Below are 17,340 nucleotides of genomic sequence, written 5' to 3'. Positions count from 1 at the left end.
GTTCAGAGGCAGGGATGAGGTAGGAGGAAGACTGTTGAACAGCCAAAGTGTGTGTGGTTGGCCACTTTTGTCTTTTTGGGTTACTGGACAGTCATCCTTACACTCAGGATTGGTTGAGTCTGCCATGTTTTAAATGCAATTCATTCAGTGGTGACCACCTAGAACAGCATAGACAGGGCAGTGAAAGAGCTAATTATTTCATGGACGTCAGAGAGAGTGGAGCTTGGAAGTCACCTAGTTAAATACTCTCAAATGACACAAAGGAAGCCTGAAAGGGTGAAGGGACTTGCCCCGTAAATCAATGGGAAACTATGACTCGGATTGGACTCTCCTGACTTCCCCTTGCCACCTTTCCTTCCCGAGTAAGTCCATGTAATTACTAAGTTCTGTTTATATATAGATCATAATTGTTTGGATATTTGGGTGAATGTATAAATGTTTTGAAGGAAACATAGCAAAACTGTAGAGATCCTGTGATAGCTGGTGTGTTGGAACCTTAGTTTTAATCACTATAAATGAAACTACTGGAATTTAGAATATATTGTTTTCCTTATAATTAGATTTTTCTAACATAGTTTAAACAGTTAGCAACTCTAAGATTTAAAAAAACTCCCACTTTTTTCTAACTTAAAAACAATTCAGGTATACTTAATAACTAGGAAATACAAAAAAGATGAAAGAAAAAAAAATAACCTCATAAGTAAGGAGTAACCCCTTTTCATATAATGAAATACTGACTTCTGATTTTCTCTTTAGGTGTCTCTCTCTTCCTGGAGTTCTCTCTTTCCAAAAGATTTGGAATCATATTGTATCAGTTGCATTGTGTCCTGCTTCCATGTCATTGGCAAATCTTTACAAAACATTACATTTAATGGTCACGGACATGCCACTTCATGACTGTACCCTGATCCCAGATTAACTGAAACTTGACCCTGTGGCTGGACGGGTATGTCCATAGATATTCTAAATAGTGCTAATGAACATCTCCACACATAAATCTTTATTCATACCTCTTATTACTTCCTTGGGGTAGATAACTGGAAGTTAAGCTACTCGGGCAGGAGGCATGACCTTTTCCAAATCTCTTGATACCTACCGTCAGATTCAGAGACATTTTTAATGTGACGAAAAGGTCAATGGAAAAGGCTCTCCTCAAATTTCTTTTATGGGGCCAATTTACTGAACTTGCTGACCCAAACAAGATTTTTTTTTTTTTAATAACTTCAGCAAATCCAAAAATCTGATAATTACTAAAAAGAATCCCATGTCTATGCTACGTGCTCTATGAGGTCATTTTCTGTTTATTCAAAAAGTAATTATTGGGCACTTCCTGTGTGCTGAATACTGAGGGCAATTGAGGATAAACAAACAACAAGGAAAAATAATCCCCTAGATGATGATGTGTTTGAGGCTAATGCTGACTGAGTGGGAACTTTGGCTTCTAGACATCAGCTATGGTATAAGTGAGGGTTCAGAGGCTGTTAGGATGAATTGTTGTATTTATTTACACAGTTTAGTTCTTTGAGTATTTTCCCATTTTCTCTCATCTTCCCTCATTTTTTAAGAAGTCATATAGCTCTTCTTCTTTCTATGCAATTTTCCATACAGAAGGACTGCTTGCTGGGTACAGTATAGAAATATTAATTTAGCAAGAGGTAATTTTTTTTTAAACATCACTAACTTTGTTTTCCAGAAAGAAAAGCTACTCAGCCATGGCTCCATCTGCTTTTACCAAGAGCACAGAAGTTCTATTAATAGAAGGGAAAATGCTATACTACTGGGTGTAATACCTGAGTCTCCTGCCTTCACTTGGTTCCCTACGGTAAGTCAGGAAGCATCCAGTAAATAGTCCTTTCCTTCTCCTATGGACCCTACTGTCCCCTCTGTATCTCGTCTCATCCCATCTAATGGCACACCTATGACTTGGATGGAAAGGAGGAAATTATCCACATAAACATGACAGCTGTAACTGTAGTGATAGAAAATATCTGTAACATGACAACTGATGAACAGTAACTTTTCTCCTTTTGGATAACACTAGCCACAATCTACGTTTAATAAAGTTTCTATCTTCATACTGTTATTGTCTAAGGCTGAGAATACAAGGGACAAAACAAAGACCAGCCTGGACCACCATTTTTAGAAACCATTGGACCCACTTAGTGCAGAAGCTCAGGGCGATGGTACGGCAAGTGATGTTTGGATGAGATCAACCTCCTTCCTTGAAGTTAGGCTTCTAGTCCAGGCTGTAAAGCCCAATGTCTGTTGGAGAGAGGCACACATTTTTATTTTTTATTATTACAATTTTTTTTTTAGTTTGCATATCTAAGGTGAAAGAAAGCATGTGTCTTTAATTTTGCTCTCTGTGGATCCTTTTGTTAGAGTTCCAGTTTCATTGAATATTTAGCATGCTTTTGCTCTAAAAGCAGAAACTTGTTTGAATAAGGACTAATTTTTCAACATGTAGACAAATATTTGAATAACCGGTGGAAATAATAAATTACCAGCATAAAGAGATTTCATTGCTCTTAAAAGCAAAAGAGCACTCTTGGGAATTTTTCACGGAAATGACTCCATTTTCCTCTTACTCCCATGGGAGCCATTTGATTTTACTCTGGGGTGGACTGGGGTGCAAGTTGATTTTTAATAAGTGAGTACCTCCATATTTTCTGTGGGAGAACAAGTGAAGGAGCAGGGGCTGGGGGAAAACAGCTAAACTCTAAAGGCAAAGATCATGTTCCTGATGCTCTGCCTTACCTTTTAGTTCTTGTCTTCAAACAAAACTTGCTTATAGGAATTGCCTTGAAAGACTATGTTGTTCTTTCTGAGGAGTTTAATGAGTGCTCATTATTTCGACCATTTGCACTTTCCTGTTTCTCAGATTCCAACTGCGTAATCCAATTACAGTTCATGGGTCTGGTTGGAAAACAGTCTGATGGAGAATTCAGATTTTGAACCATGTCAGTTTTTGGGAGAGACAACCATTGCCAGATCCAGGATGGGGTTCAGAATGGGACCTCTGGGGTCAGGCTGTCTGATTTCATCTCGGTCTTGCCCACACCCGAGACCAGCATAGTGATTTAACCATTCTTTGCTTAAGCTCTCTGTGTCTCCTTGGCTTCACAGGGTGACAGAGGGGATTAAATAAGATTAACATATGTGAAGTGCTTGACATCTAGCAATGTCTAAATGTGTGTTAATTGATAGTATCACACTGAAGAAACAAAAATGATACTTGTTCTATTTCAGGATTAGTAGACTAGCACTCATAGATGGAACCAATACATTTCCAGGTGTGGCTTTTTCTCTAACCTCACACACATGCAAGCCACTCCTTATACACATTACTGAGTTTTCTTTCTCTGATGCACAGAACTTTTCACCATGATGCCTCTAGAGTATGTTAAGAAGTTTATATCCTCTTTTAAGATGTTTTCCTTTTATCTGTCCAGTGATAATCATTTCCTGGAAGCTATCTGTGACATCATATTCAAAATATGTTAGTGCCTAGTCTTTCTGGCTTCAAGCCACCATTGCTGGTCTGGAGTTTCTGAAATCAAAACATGAATTTTACAAAAGTAACTGAAAGTTCTAGTGGTAAAGAACCCATCTGCCAATGCAGGTTAGACATAAGAGATGCGGGTTTGATCCCTGGGTCTGCAAGATCCCCTGGAGGAGAAAAGTCAACCCACTGTAGTACTCTTGCCTGGAGAATCCCATGGACAGAGGACCCTGGTGGGCTACAGTCCATAGGGTCGCAAAGAGGCAGACATGATTCAAGTGACTTAGCGTACACGCCAAGTGATCTTAAAGTTTATTTTGGAGTCATAAATCACTGAGATAGAACATGAAGTAAGTGAAAGTACTTTTCTAAATCTGAACATACAGAAGAACACAAAACGTTGGAAATGTGTCATGGAAATGTTTCAGATTATGATAGATTCTTATCAATGTAATAGTTCAATAAAGAAAGGAGTCATGTCTTCAGCCCTTCCTATTGGTTTCCTGGCTTAACGGGGATTCCTTGGTTTCCTCTGATAAGATGTCATTTCAGATTAAGTCAATGGTGGCCCTCTATGGAGCAAAGGAAGGGGAGATCCAGAAAGACTTTCTTCCCTAGTCTTGAAAAGGCAAGGTGACCAGTGGTGAAGGAGGAGTTTTTGCTGTTTCAGAATCAGGGTGCTGTTCTGTCCTGGTGGCCCCACTGTGGGATATCTTCCCTGCGCAGCCTCCAGCCTCAAGGCTCTCTACCCTCCATGGCAGCTCCTTTTCCCTGGTTTATATCTGAGCTTAGCATGCCAGGAGAGGGGACACTTCTGGGAAGGGAAGGGCATATTTCCAGGGCTCAAAAAGAGCAGATTTGACTGTGTCTGAAACCACCGCGTCTCCTTGAGCTTTTCTTATAATAAATCCATTCAATGTGCACGCCATGATAGATGCTAGAAGGGAAACAAAAAGCTTTTAAATATTAGCATCAGTTTCACATTTTTCCTTGTTCAGACAGAACAGAGTTGTCCTTGCTCTTGATAAAGGATTCCAGGAATTGAGGCAATGATTAAGAGAGCTATTTAATCACATGAAGGGAAACAGTCCAATCAGTAACTAAAAAACAACGGAATGGATGATGGATATTGACTTCATAGCACTCCTAGTTTTCAGCCATCAGCAACCTGTGGATGTTGGTTGCTGTAGCTGCCCATATTTGATGTTTTTCTCTGTATAAAATGTGAAAAAGAGAAAACTAGGGCAAATCAGAATCTGAGACTGCGTGTTCAGGTGTAGAACTGCCAGATAAAATACAGGATGCTCAGGTACATTTACATTTCAGGTTGACAAAGAATAATTTGTGGTATGGGACATACCTACTTCTGAAATTAAAATTTAGATGAGCATCTTGTATTTTTGTTGTATATCTGGCAACTCTACTCAAGGCAAACTTTTATTTTTGGGGAGTGGGCTCAATGTTACTGAGTTACTACTCATCCTGCTTCATGCCATCCAGAATGTTGAAGTTCTCTTTAAGCAGAAAGATGCAAATTCACAAGTGTTATTTGTGAATTCATATCAGTCTTAAGAATTTAAATTCATATTCTTAGAAAAGGGAAAAAAATCAAATCAAATCTGATATCGACAGAAAGCCAAAGTGGCTCTTTCTACCTTTTCTAAGGCAGTCAGCTGCTACTGTCAGTTGGACATAAACTGTAACAGTCAGTAACAGATGGGCCACCTTTGGGTTATCTGTGCTGCATTCAACACCTCTTTGAACAATAATTTTAATCTGTTGGGAGGAAATATCAATTTAAAGGTCAAGTGCTTTCATAAAAAAGGTGATTATTCAGTATTTCCTACTTTGAACCAAAGCACACACCAGGATTCATTGTAACACTCTTTTGTACAGCACATATATGCTGAAAAATGGATTGCTTAATTATATGATTATCTGTCTTCAGGGAGGCTATGTGAACATGAACGGGAGCTGTCAAGAGACGTACATTGCTTTACTTGTGATTCTTAATCTATATCTAGAGTCATTATAGGTTACAAGTTGACTTTTAAAACAAATATCTAACATATAAATTACTTTTGCACTGCAAAATGTTCATTTAGGTGTAAAAAATTTCCTTGTGCTGAAAAATGGACACGTTGTATGAACGGGACTCCAGGCTAACATCATTCCTTTTTCCTTCCTCTGATTTTAAGTGATCAGTCAGTCTAGAAGGAAGACGGGAGATGACCTTGTCTGTTAATTAGCCAAGGGAAAGGGGTGGAAAGGCCATGCAGTTAACCTTTGTAATTAGATCACCAATTACAACAATGGAAAAGAGAACCACTTAGCAATGAGTTAGAATTCTGGGAAGTCTCATGGAGATTCCAGGCACCATGACAGTCAAAAGATTGGAGAAGTCAAGCATAGGCTGCCAAACTCCATGCATCTCTGTATGTGTTTCCTTAGTTCTCTCAGGTTCATTTTGGAGAAGGGGTTCAGCATATAGGAGAAAATGAAGACAGTAATGCTAAAACACCAGGGAAGCTGGGTTCAGCTGCAGCAACACAGGAGGCAGATAATTAATTTCCTCTGAAGGTGCAACTGGGTGCAAGCATTTCCAAATGACAATGTTGGCAAATCATTCCAATGGCCTCCCAATCTTTGAGCTAGTTAAGCGTTAATTCTTCAATTTTTGACAAGTAAATATGCAGCTGTGGGGGACAGAAAAAGAGAAGCAAAACAATGAAAACTTTGTTGAGGTTACTTTGTGTCTCCTGACCAAAGGATTCCAACCAGGTGCTCAGTTCCAAAGTTCATTGCCTCTGCTCCCAAGGGCATCTAATGACTTTAACCTCAGGTTCACTGCCAGATCTTAATAGGTAACACCACTTTGCATCCTGTTCTTGTTGACGAAATAAAAATAATAAATACCTTTGTTCCTAGGAAAAAGTAAAAGTGAAAATTGCTCAGTCATGTCTGACTCTTTGTGACACCAGGGACTATATAGTCTATGGATTTCTCCCAGCCATAATACTGGAGTGGGTAGCCTTTCCCTTCTCCATGGGATCTTCCCAACTCAGGTCTCCCGCACTGCATGTGTATTCTTTACCAGCTGAGCCACCAGGGAAGCCCAAGAATACTGGAATGGGTAGCCTATCCCTTCTCCAGCAGATCTTCCGGGCCCAGGAATCAAACCAGGGTCTCCTGCACTGCAGGCAGATTCTTTAACAGCTGAGCGATCAGGGAAGCCCTTTTGTTCCTATAAGTCAAGTGAATCAATTTCCTATCTCTGTGAACTTATTACAAATGCAATGTTTTTGGAGAAGGAAAATTTGCCAAGGAGCAGGAAAGCCTCCTAACAGAGCTGAAAATATTTTTACGATCCAAGGATGAGCACCAGAGACACTAGAATAATTCATTCTGTGAAGATTGCCAAGAAAACCTTGTTCAGCAATCCCCATGCCCGTGATGACATCATGCCAGGTGAGGCATCCACCTTTGGAAACAATACATAGACATTTGTTCTTCTTGAACCCTGCTGCCTGGTTTCAAAGGGCTTTTTATTTTTTTGCCTCTTCTGGCTCCGAGTGGCTGCAACACATGGTAAATCTTTAACTTCAAGTGTCCTTCTGTGGTGACCAACTAAAATATTAGCAAAATAAATGTTTTATGGGAAAATGTTGGCAGAAGCCCCAACAGAAACAGGTGGTATTGGGTTATTTCAATATAATGTAATGATACAGCCAGGTTTCCATCTGGACAGCATGTGGTTGGGTCTGTTCAGAGAGTATCAAAGAGAGTGAGTACGCATTGGGGAGAGCCCGCCGTGCACAAGTGTGCAGCTAGATGGCTACTTTACAAAATAATCGTCTGGGTTTCAGGTCCTCTGGGTTAAATATTTTTACTGTCAAAATCTGAATTTCTTCATAAAATATTAAAGGAGAAGCAAACCTCTGACATGCAATCCAGAGCTGTGTAATTATAAGGCAGTTCCTGGAAACCAAAGAGAGCGTGCGTTAAAGCAAGGCGTTTATTATCAAGGAGTTCATTACCCTTGGAAGTGAAGACATGTTTGAGAGGGAGCCTCAGAACAGAGAAGCTTTGTAGCAAGTCGTCCTAGGCAATGAAAATGAGGCTCAGCCTTGTTTGTAAGAATACAATGAGAAAATAAAGAGAGAATGGGATTAGTTGACTGTAAGGGCCTGATTGTGATCCAAAGCTAAAGAGATGTATCCTTAATTTACCACCAGGGAAGAGTCTTTCTCCCTTTTCCATAAAATTCCTGCTCCAGGCACTTCAAAACACATGGAATTAGGAGCACTTGGAACATTTGGTTTTGCACTCAGCTCTCCTCACTGTATATTCATGCTAAGCTTGATAATAAACTCTTGGCTCAATAACTCCCTCTATGTATCCCAGAGAGAGGCATCAAATTATGGCTATGGGCAGAGATAGACCCTCTTCAGAGGCAGAGAGACCTCACTCCCCGGCTCTCTCAACTTGAGCCAGAGGAAGAAGATGGGAATATGCACAGAGGGAGTAAGCAATTTGGAAGTGGTTTGTAGTCTCCTTGATGCTGACTGGAGGACTCAGGAAGTATGGGCACCATCTGCCAAAATGAAGGAGCCACTTGGACCCCAGGGTACTTGGCCAGGAAGACCTGGCTTCTAAGGAATTCTTTGCAGCATTAATCGAGAGTTTGGTAGACATAAGAAACACTGAAAGCCAAGGTCTATGAATGCAATCTAAGGCTGATGAATAAAAGTGATGAAGCAGGGAAGGCTCAGAAAGAAAGGATAATGAAGTCAAGCACTTCATTATGATGCCTTCATGCCACTGGTACCCAGAGCAGGGATGCATTCAGGAGGCTCTTGCCTGTTACTCAGAGAGCAGACTGCTGTTCTACACTCTTGGCTGTATTTTTCTAAGGTTAGAAGAGATGGTGTGATGTGAGGCCTGGAAGCCACAGAGTCTGATTCTTTTACTATTACTCCTGTGTGGCTGGACTGGGACTGAGGAGGCGATGGGACTCTAGAGACAGGTAAGTCACATACTGTGAACCCTGGGTTACTTGGGAAAATGATGTTCTCTATCCGGAGCAGACCTGACATGACACAATAAAGATGTATCTCAGTTCTTCTTTCCAAAATGTGTTGGGAGCCTCTTGTAGGCACCATATAAGACTTTGGCTCCTGGGGGGTTCTAGAAGGTGGTGGCAGACATACTCTTCCTAGCTGAGGAGTTTACGATCTAATGGGGGAGAGTGTGTACCCCGGGGAGGCTGGAAGTTGAGGTGCACTAGGACAGAAGCTGTCTTATTCTTCACTTTATCCTCCACATACGGCATGTAGTAGGTACTAAAATCATGCTGAACTGAACTAGATTAGAAGACAGGTGATGGGGTTTGATAGCTATGGTATGGCTTAGAAATATATTTTGACTTCTTTGGTAGGTCCCAACTCCTCATTTGTGGAATGAAGAGCAGATGATTGGACCAATCTCCTTTTTAGCTCCCTAGGACCTTAACTCAGAGAATATGTACAGAAATGCCAATGGTTATCTCTAACAATTCCCACCATTCATGAGCATCTTTATGTCAGGGGATTTAATTCTCCCCAAAACTCTGTGAGGTTAGAGCTTTATCTCCATCTTTTATAGATGGGCAAACTCATTCTGTTGCCCAAAATCACTCAGCCGATGAGTGTTGATATTGGGATTCTTCAAACTCAGTTATGTCTAACTCCAAATACTGAGTTCTTTCTACCGTACGTCAAGCCGTTTCCCACTTCCATGCTAAGGAAATACCAGAGTGAATGTAATGATGTAAAAGAGAGGTGGGGAATGTCATAACCAAGAGCTGATTTATGCTTTACATTTAACTGCTTGGATCTGTATAGCCAGGTAGGTTTTTTAGTCTTTAGAAATCATTTGAGATTAGGGCAGTTGGCTGAATTGATTGCATAACCATTGAAAACTCCCTGTCTTACCCTGGTGTTCTCTCCCCCACCTTCCTTTTCTCCTGGGTTCTAAACTATCTAGCTTTCCAAATGCAATGACATGAGTTGTTCCTTAAGGAAAAATAAATCCTTTAAGCCATGGAATGAAGTGAGTGGTCTGCTCCAAGGTAGGGAGAAGAGGAGCTGGAGCTGAGCCTGTGTTCTGCAGGTGGGGAAGACAGTAGTGTTGCCCTATGGTTGCAGATCCCTCTTGCCCTGCTGTTGGCCTACGGTGGCTTATTCTGATAGGCAGGACCAGGAGCTTTGCGGACAAAAGCAGTGACTCTGCCTTCCCTTGAACTGTCACTGGGCTCTCCATGGTGTGGTTGAAGCAAGGAAGGCTGCTTCAGGCTACTAGGAAAATTGTCTAAACTATTCTTCAGTGTTGTGATGACAACAAATCAGATGCAGATATAGAATTTGGGTGGTCATTCTGAGATCTTGTTGAAAATGTTGTTACTGCCTAGTATTAATTGAGCACTTAATATGTGCAAGGTGCTTTGCAATTGAGAAAACTGGAGCTTAAAAAGGTTGGAGAATTGGCCTGAGGGCTTAGGGTGAATTCAAATCAGGTGTGTCTGACTCCAAAACCCAAGCCCTTAATCATTATGCTAAAATTAAAGCCCCCAATATAGTCCTATATGAATAGTGAATGCATGTCTATCAGTGGGGTCAGATGGGCTCATGGATAACCATTTAGAATGAATCAGAAGGGCCTTTCCTCTCATTATGGCAAAATAAATTTCAGGTGGATTAAATGTGTAGGCTCAAGGCACACCAATAAATGTAATGTGAGAGAAAGATGGTGAATATAATAAATGATGATATGAGGCAGAGAAAAACTTTATAAAAATAATTTTTAAAAAAGATAAAAGGATAGATTTGGGTATAAAAGCCTTGCAACACTTCTATAGACAAAAACTGTGAGAAAAGTTAAAAGACAAATAAGTTGGAAAAACATATGCATAATCTTTATGGATATATATATGTGTGTGTGCCTATATATATATATATATGCATATATATGTAGTCTTTGGTGGTTTTTATAAATAATTCTCAAGTATTTTATGTTTTTTTTGTAATCTAGAACAAAATGGTATTAAAAAGCCTATTTCAATACAATGTACAAAGACATGGTATGTTTGTGTGTGGGGAGGGCTGAAAATCAAGTGCTACAAAATTCATCTTCTGAAATATTTCTGCCATTTCTGAGTATATTATTATAGTTTTGGGAAATCTAATATGTTCTGAGGAGCACAAAGATGCATACAGAGGAAATTCTATTTTGAGGTTTCCAGAAAAAGGCAGGGAGCTGCTAATTTTCTGAGCACGCTACTAAGTCACTTCAGTCGTGTCCAACTCTGTGCGACCCCATAGACGGCAGCCCACCAGGCTCCCCCGTCCCTGGGATTCTCCAGGCAAGAACACTGGAGTGGGTTGCCATTTCCTTCTCCAATGCATGAAAGAGAAAAGTGAAAGTGAAGTCGCTCAGTCCTGTCCAACTCTTCACGACCCCATGGACTGCAGCCTACCAGGCTCCTCCATCCATGGGATTTTCCAGGCAAGAGTACTGGAGTGGGGTGCCATTGCCTTCTCCATTTCTGAGCATAGGAATATAAAAAACTGGACAAGATGTTAACTCAACCTGGAAGTGAATCCAGTCCTGGAAGCAGAGGTGGCCCAGGCTCTCTCCATGCCTTCCAGTATGTATTAGACTGAGATATGGCTTCTCTTATATTCACATTTTCAGGTTCTAAGTAACCCTCCATCACATTTAAACTCATTGAGGAAATTTAGGACTGCTGCTGCTGCTAAGTCACTTCAGTCAAGTCCGACTCTGTGCGACCCCATAAACAGCAGCCCACCAGGCTCCCCCGTCCCTGGGATTCTCCAGGCAAGAACACTGGAGTGGGTTGACATTTCTTTCTCCAATACATGAAAGTGGAAAGTGACAGTGAAGTCGCTCAGTCGTATCTGACTCTTCGCAACCCCATGGACTGCAGCCTACCAGGCTCCTCCACCCATGGAATTTTCCAGGCAAGAGTATTGGAGTGGGGTGCCATTGCTGTTGGGTAATTAATACGTGTGTGTGTGTGTGTGTGTGTGTGTGTGTGTGTGTGTGTGTAAATGTACGTGAGGTGGGCACTGCAAGCTTTTTGTTTGGAACTTTTGAACTGAAGGCTATTGTTTTTATTAGTTGAGGCTCTAATTTGGATTGAATATATCAACTCTGTTGATCACATTTTCAAAGGAGTTTAATTAACTACTTAATGAAGAAACCTACTTTGCTGTGCAAATTCACACCATGCTGAATCCTGGCTGGAGACTGTAGAAGACAGGACTGGGATATTCTTGCTAGTGGTAGACTGTTAACCACTAATTGTCTTTCGGTCTTCTAGAGCTAGGAAGTAGAATTCTGGATCACTGACCCCCTAGATTCTGAAACCAGAGCTTTCAGGGTGTGCTCTAGATGTCAAGCAGAATGTTTACTTGTGACCTTGGTTGGGGAAAGAATTAGTAGCTAGCTGAGGGAGTTAATTTAGTAGTCTTGTATTATTGTGGGAAAATTCAGAACAGCTCATGTCTCCTTTTCCTCCTTCTCCAACCAAGTGTTTTTCTGACGGTGTCTTTTTTTTGGTGTTTGTTCGCCTTTGCACTTTTCTTTGTTACCTACCAGTCTGTGTTCAGATGAACCATATTCTCTAACCAAATAAAGGTATCTTAAATTTTATGTCTACTTTTCTAGATATGAACTCAGCTATTGCGTTTGCCCACATTAAAAAGTTATTCTTTTGTCATTTTATAAAGATTTTAAATAACACCAGGACAGATGTAGGGGACCAGCTTGTTTGCCTTCCTGAAGCTTGTTGCACAATCAGTTTCCACCTGTTGAGTGTCAGTCAATCCATGTTATATCCGTGGATTATATTGCTGATATACTAGGAATATAAGATAAGCAAATTTAAGACAACATGGAAATGTTCATGGACTTATATTGAATGTCTCATTAAAGTTCAGATGGATTCTGTCTTTTTTATCCCTCTCTCTAGTTACCTAAAGTGTGATATAGTGAAGAAAACGAACTAGGATTTGAATTTCTTTGGATTTATATATTTCTCCAGAGATGAATAGTTATTTTTTCAAGTCAGGCCATCTCTGTTGCCTCTCCATGGGAGCGAGAAATGGGGCAGTGTATTCCATTTGGCTGCCAAGATCCAGTGCCCCACACCAAGAGGACGTAGAGTGGTATGGAAGCTCTTTTCTCTGGCTTGAAAAATGCAAGCCCCTTCTGCTAGATAAGTCAATGTGTGGTGGCCTCCAATCAAATGCCTTCATTTCAAAGTGACTGGCCTTTGCTTTAGATCTATCAGGAGGAGAGAAAGCCTAGAAGGTTGGAGAAAATCCAAACCAGTTCATCAGCCCTTAATGTTTTCAAGAATGTTTTATCTTGCTGCAGTGTCTAGTAGAGAGTTTCATGCAGGCTGGTGAAGGATGAAAAGCAGATCTGGTGACTGGAGACTTTATAAGCTTCAGAACGTGGAGCCAATTAAGCTATGAGATTTTGAGGAAGGTGTGCCTTTGGCGTATTTATGACAAGTCTAGAGAATTGTTAAATAAATCCTTCTGTTTGGAAGGCACATGCACATTTGCAGCCATCTATGAGAAACGCAGGGCTTCGCTGGTGGCTCAGTGGTAAAGAATCCACCTGCCTATGCAGGAGACGCAGGTTCGATCCCTGAGTTGGGAAGATCCCTTGGGGGAGGAAATGGCAACTCATTCCAGTATTCTTGCCTGGGAAATCCCATGGACAGAGGAGCCTGGTGGTCTATAGCCCATGAGGTCACAAAAGAGTCAGACACAATTTAGCAACTAAACAATAACATGAGAAACATACTGGTTTATTAAGAACTTTGTGTTGGAAAATGCTCAGCTCTTTGCATTTCCAGTGCAGATCTGGAACACTGTTCTTTCAGAGTTCTTCAGGAGTTGGGTATATGTCTATTTCGGATATGCACAAAAATGCAAAAATGAATTGTTTGGCTATTAGGAACATAGATCAGAAATAACAGTAGCTTATGTAAGTTATGGGTAGTTTTCTCTCTTGTGTGATAGATAAAGAGACAAGCAGTCTAGGCTAATACAGAGACTCCATGGTGTCCTCAGGGTCCCAGGTTCTTTCCATCTTCCTGTTCCTCCATCCTTAGCATATGGCTTTCATCTGCAGGGCTGCCTCATGGTCCAATATGGCTGCTGGATTTCCATCATCATTACTTCCATGGCCTAGGTAGGGAGTGAACAGCAGAAGGAGGAGATGCCAGTTGTGTGTCCTTCCCTCAAGGAGGTTTTCTGGAAAACAGTGTCCATTGCATATCATTGGCCACTCCCACTTACAAGGGCATATTTTAGCCTAAGATCTGCAACTGCATTCATTTACTGAGAAGGAAGGAAGAAAAATACACTAACTACACCAACTGGGCAACTGTCTGTGGGCCACAGTAGGAGTTCCTGAGCAAGCCTGTGCGAGGCACTTTCTGGGCAAGTCTGCATACTCCCAGCTGATCCCAAAGGCATTAATACCCTTTCTTCATACTTTCAGAGCCTCCCAGCATCCAGAGTTTGTAGACAAGGACATGAACTGGTTTATCTGAATTACAGATGGGTCTCGGAGAGGTTCATCAATTTGCTATGGGATACACAGCAATCTAAAAACGTGGGGAAATTGGCCCTGGATGCTAGATCAGATCACATCAGATCAGTCGCTCAGTCGTGTCCGACTCTTTGCGACCCCATGAATCGCAGCACACCAGGCCTCCCTGTCCATCACCAACTCCCGGAGTTCACTCAGACTCACGTCCATCGAGTCGGTGATGCCATCCAGCCATCTCATCCTCTGTCGTCCCCTTCTCCTCCTGCCCCCAATCCCTCCCAGCATCAGAGTCTTTTCCAATGAGTCAACTCTTCGCATGAGGTGGCCGAAGTACTGGAGTTTCAGCTTTAGCATCATTCCTTCCAAAGAAATCCCAGGGCTGATCTCCTTCAGAATGGACTGGTTGGATCTCCTTGCAGTCCAAGGGACTCTCAAGAGTCTTCTCCAACACCACAGTTCAAAAGCATCAATTCTTCGGTGCTCAGCCTTCTTTACAGTCCAACTCTCTGATGCTAGAAAGGGACATCAAAGGCAAGAGTGTAAAAGCACAATCTGAAATATTGTCACTGGTGTCACCAGTTCACCAAGGACAACAGGATGTGGACATGATTAAGTCTCAGTCTCCAGTTTATCCCCAGCAGAGGAATTCCCATAGTAATAGCCACCTTATTTTGTGCACTTAATATGAGCCAGGTGTTATCCATCTATTATGTCTAATCCTCATATGACCTTGGACTGGAGGCACTGATATCCCAATTTTTCAGCTGGGGAAACAGGAAGTCAGAGGGGGTTAGATCACTTACTCAAGTCACTCAGTAAGAGCTAGAGTAGAGATTTGGATTTACATCTCTGACAACTAATCTGTGTTCCTGTCCTCTGTTGCATGCCAGCAATTGGATGTTTGTTTAGGAAAGACATTGAAGTTCTATAGAAAAAGATTTGAGGGTCTTGTTTTCATGATGGGAAGTAATACCTAGGATGGTGTGAAGTTTCCTTGCTCCTGCTCCATGGCAACTGTTCTCTCACCATTCCACAACCATCCCAGACCCCACACTGGGCACTCAGAGCAGGGAGCTCCTGGCCCCTTCTTTTCCTCATCTGGTCATATCACATGCCACCCTCCTCCCCGTGCGCCACTGTGGAGAGGGGAAAGGCATCATAAAGGCAATCAGTATATTCTCATATTTTTTCCTGATGTAAAAAGATGAAGTCATGGCATATGGTCAGATTGCCAGCACTGTTAATAATAAACCTCACATAATTAAGCACTGATTTATTCCTTTATATAAGTGAAACAAATTGCTTTAACTGCCTTTGCTCGAGACCATCCAGTCAGATGGATTATGTATAGGAAGTTGGAACTAAAAATTATGGGTGCTCATATTTCACTGTGGTGGAGGTTTATTGGAGGTACAATTAGAACCCTAACTAAATGTGTCCTGTGTTCCTTTGATGGAAAGATCAGATATTAATCTGGGGATATGACTAATTCTCAACACAGCTGCTCTCCTCGCTCTAATATTCCCGCTTTTGGTTCAAAACCTGGAAACATGTTTAAAAAATTGATCAGAGCTTATAATAGCAATAATCACCTTGAAATTGGTTGTTACTCCAGTTAATGAAGTGAGTAGGAGAGCATAAGCCTCCCTCTGTGTCCCTCAGGCTTTTAACTAACAAGCCAGTTGTTAACCACTGGGTTTATTAAAAAAACAACAAAACAAAACAAACAAACCTCTCTTTAGGGGGTTGAACTGGGAAAAACTGGGAGCTGAGTGTTATCAGTCTGGGGATCCTTTGACAGCTCTGATCATCTTTGGCAGCTAGATCCCTTTCCCACCAAAGCCAGGGCTGTGGTGACTATGAGTTGGCATCTTCTCTTCCAGGGTTTGGGGCCTGGCTCCTGGAAGAGAGGTCAGAGTTAGTCAGAAACAAAGCATCTCAAACCCCAGCACAGACCTGCAGAACTAGGGTCTGCATTTTAATAAGGTCCCTCATTGAAGGCTCCTGAGCTGGGTGCCTCCGTTTGCTCCAAGCCCTAATTTGTAAAACTGGAACCTCATCTCAGAGACTTCTCTACAGGCTCCTAGAAGGTCTCAGCAGACTCCCTGCATCTGACTGCAACTGCATCTCCGTGGAACAGGGCAATGTACGCTAGACCATGGAACATGACACCTGGTGAGGAGTAGACCCTTAATACGTATCTGTGTAAAAAGCTGTTTCCCCAAAGCGTGTCTCCTTTCAAGGAAGAATCTCTTGGAGAAAGAGAAAGACCACCTGAGGAAGAGTCTTGGGATGGTCCAAGCCTCAGGTGAGTCAGGTGGGCCCTGGGATTCGGAGGTTGTCAGGGAAGGGACTTATGACCTTAGAACAACTTGGATCTGTCCCAATTTCATATCCCAGTGCCGGGATGCAACCCCCTACCCTTCATGTAAAGGCCGCTGACGATACTTCATGCTCACAAAAGAGCGTTCCTTTCTACAGAGCCTGCAGATTTCCCCAGGCCCCTAAACAGGCCTTTCCCAGTGAGTAACGCTCAGCCCCGGATTCTGCTGCAGGTTTAACGAGCTGCTCTTTTATTTCCTTGTTCTGTTTCCTTTCCTAACTGTCTAGGGCAAAAGATTTCCTCAAAAGCTTAATGAAAGCCGAATCACAGGACGGCTGTGTTTTATCGACGTGCCACTGTTCTGGAAGCGCGGGCCGCTGGGGTAAAGGAGCAGCTTCAGGGAGCCTCCGAGGGCTGTGGGCATGACGTCAAGGGTTAGACAGGCCGAGGGCAGTTGGAGGAGAGATGCTGCTATAGTCTGGGGTCTGCAGATAAGACTGGGAGTAAGAAGTGACCTAGTCGGGGTTAAGCAGAGCATCAGAGATTAGAAATACGAGGAGCCAGCTGGGGCCAGCCCCTTCCTCACTCGGGACCCAGAGTGGCTTAGCTGCGAGTCAGGCTCCGTGGGAAGATGCGGGGCGGGCTGTGGACCGCGACCCTACGGGGACCTCACCTCCCCACCACTCTAGACGGAAACCACCCTCCGCGTTCACTTCCTCTGTGGTTTTTGTAGGTGTTGGGTTCACTCAGTGGACATGCCGGGCCCTCCTTCCAGATTTACTGGAATTTAATTTTCACTCTTGGGAAGGTAGCCCCTGAATGACCCTTTATTTCTACCCCCCTAAAGGGAGGGATACAGTTTACATTTTGCGGGTTGTGAACTGGC

At 42.2% G+C, this 17,340-nt stretch overlaps 1 long non-coding RNA gene across 1 annotated transcript in view; it reads left to right on the top strand.

Moving 5' to 3' along the window:
* The first annotated feature begins 1,699 nt into the window (after positions 1–1,699).
* The window catches only part of LOC129623266 (uncharacterized), a 114,845-nt gene continuing 99,204 nt past the window's right edge, over positions 1,700–17,340 (top strand). Inside the window, exons 1-2 of the long non-coding RNA XR_008700445.1 lie at positions 1,700–1,822; positions 8,417–8,528. This is a non-coding gene — a long non-coding RNA (uncharacterized LOC129623266). The remainder of the gene's footprint in view (positions 1,823–8,416; positions 8,529–17,340) is intronic.

Source organism: Bubalus kerabau, chromosome 11, assembly GCF_029407905.1.
Source record: "Bubalus kerabau isolate K-KA32 ecotype Philippines breed swamp buffalo chromosome 11, PCC_UOA_SB_1v2, whole genome shotgun sequence".
NCBI lineage: Eukaryota > Metazoa > Chordata > Mammalia > Artiodactyla > Bovidae > Bubalus > Bubalus kerabau.
This window is presented reverse-complemented; position numbering and strand designations above follow the sequence as displayed.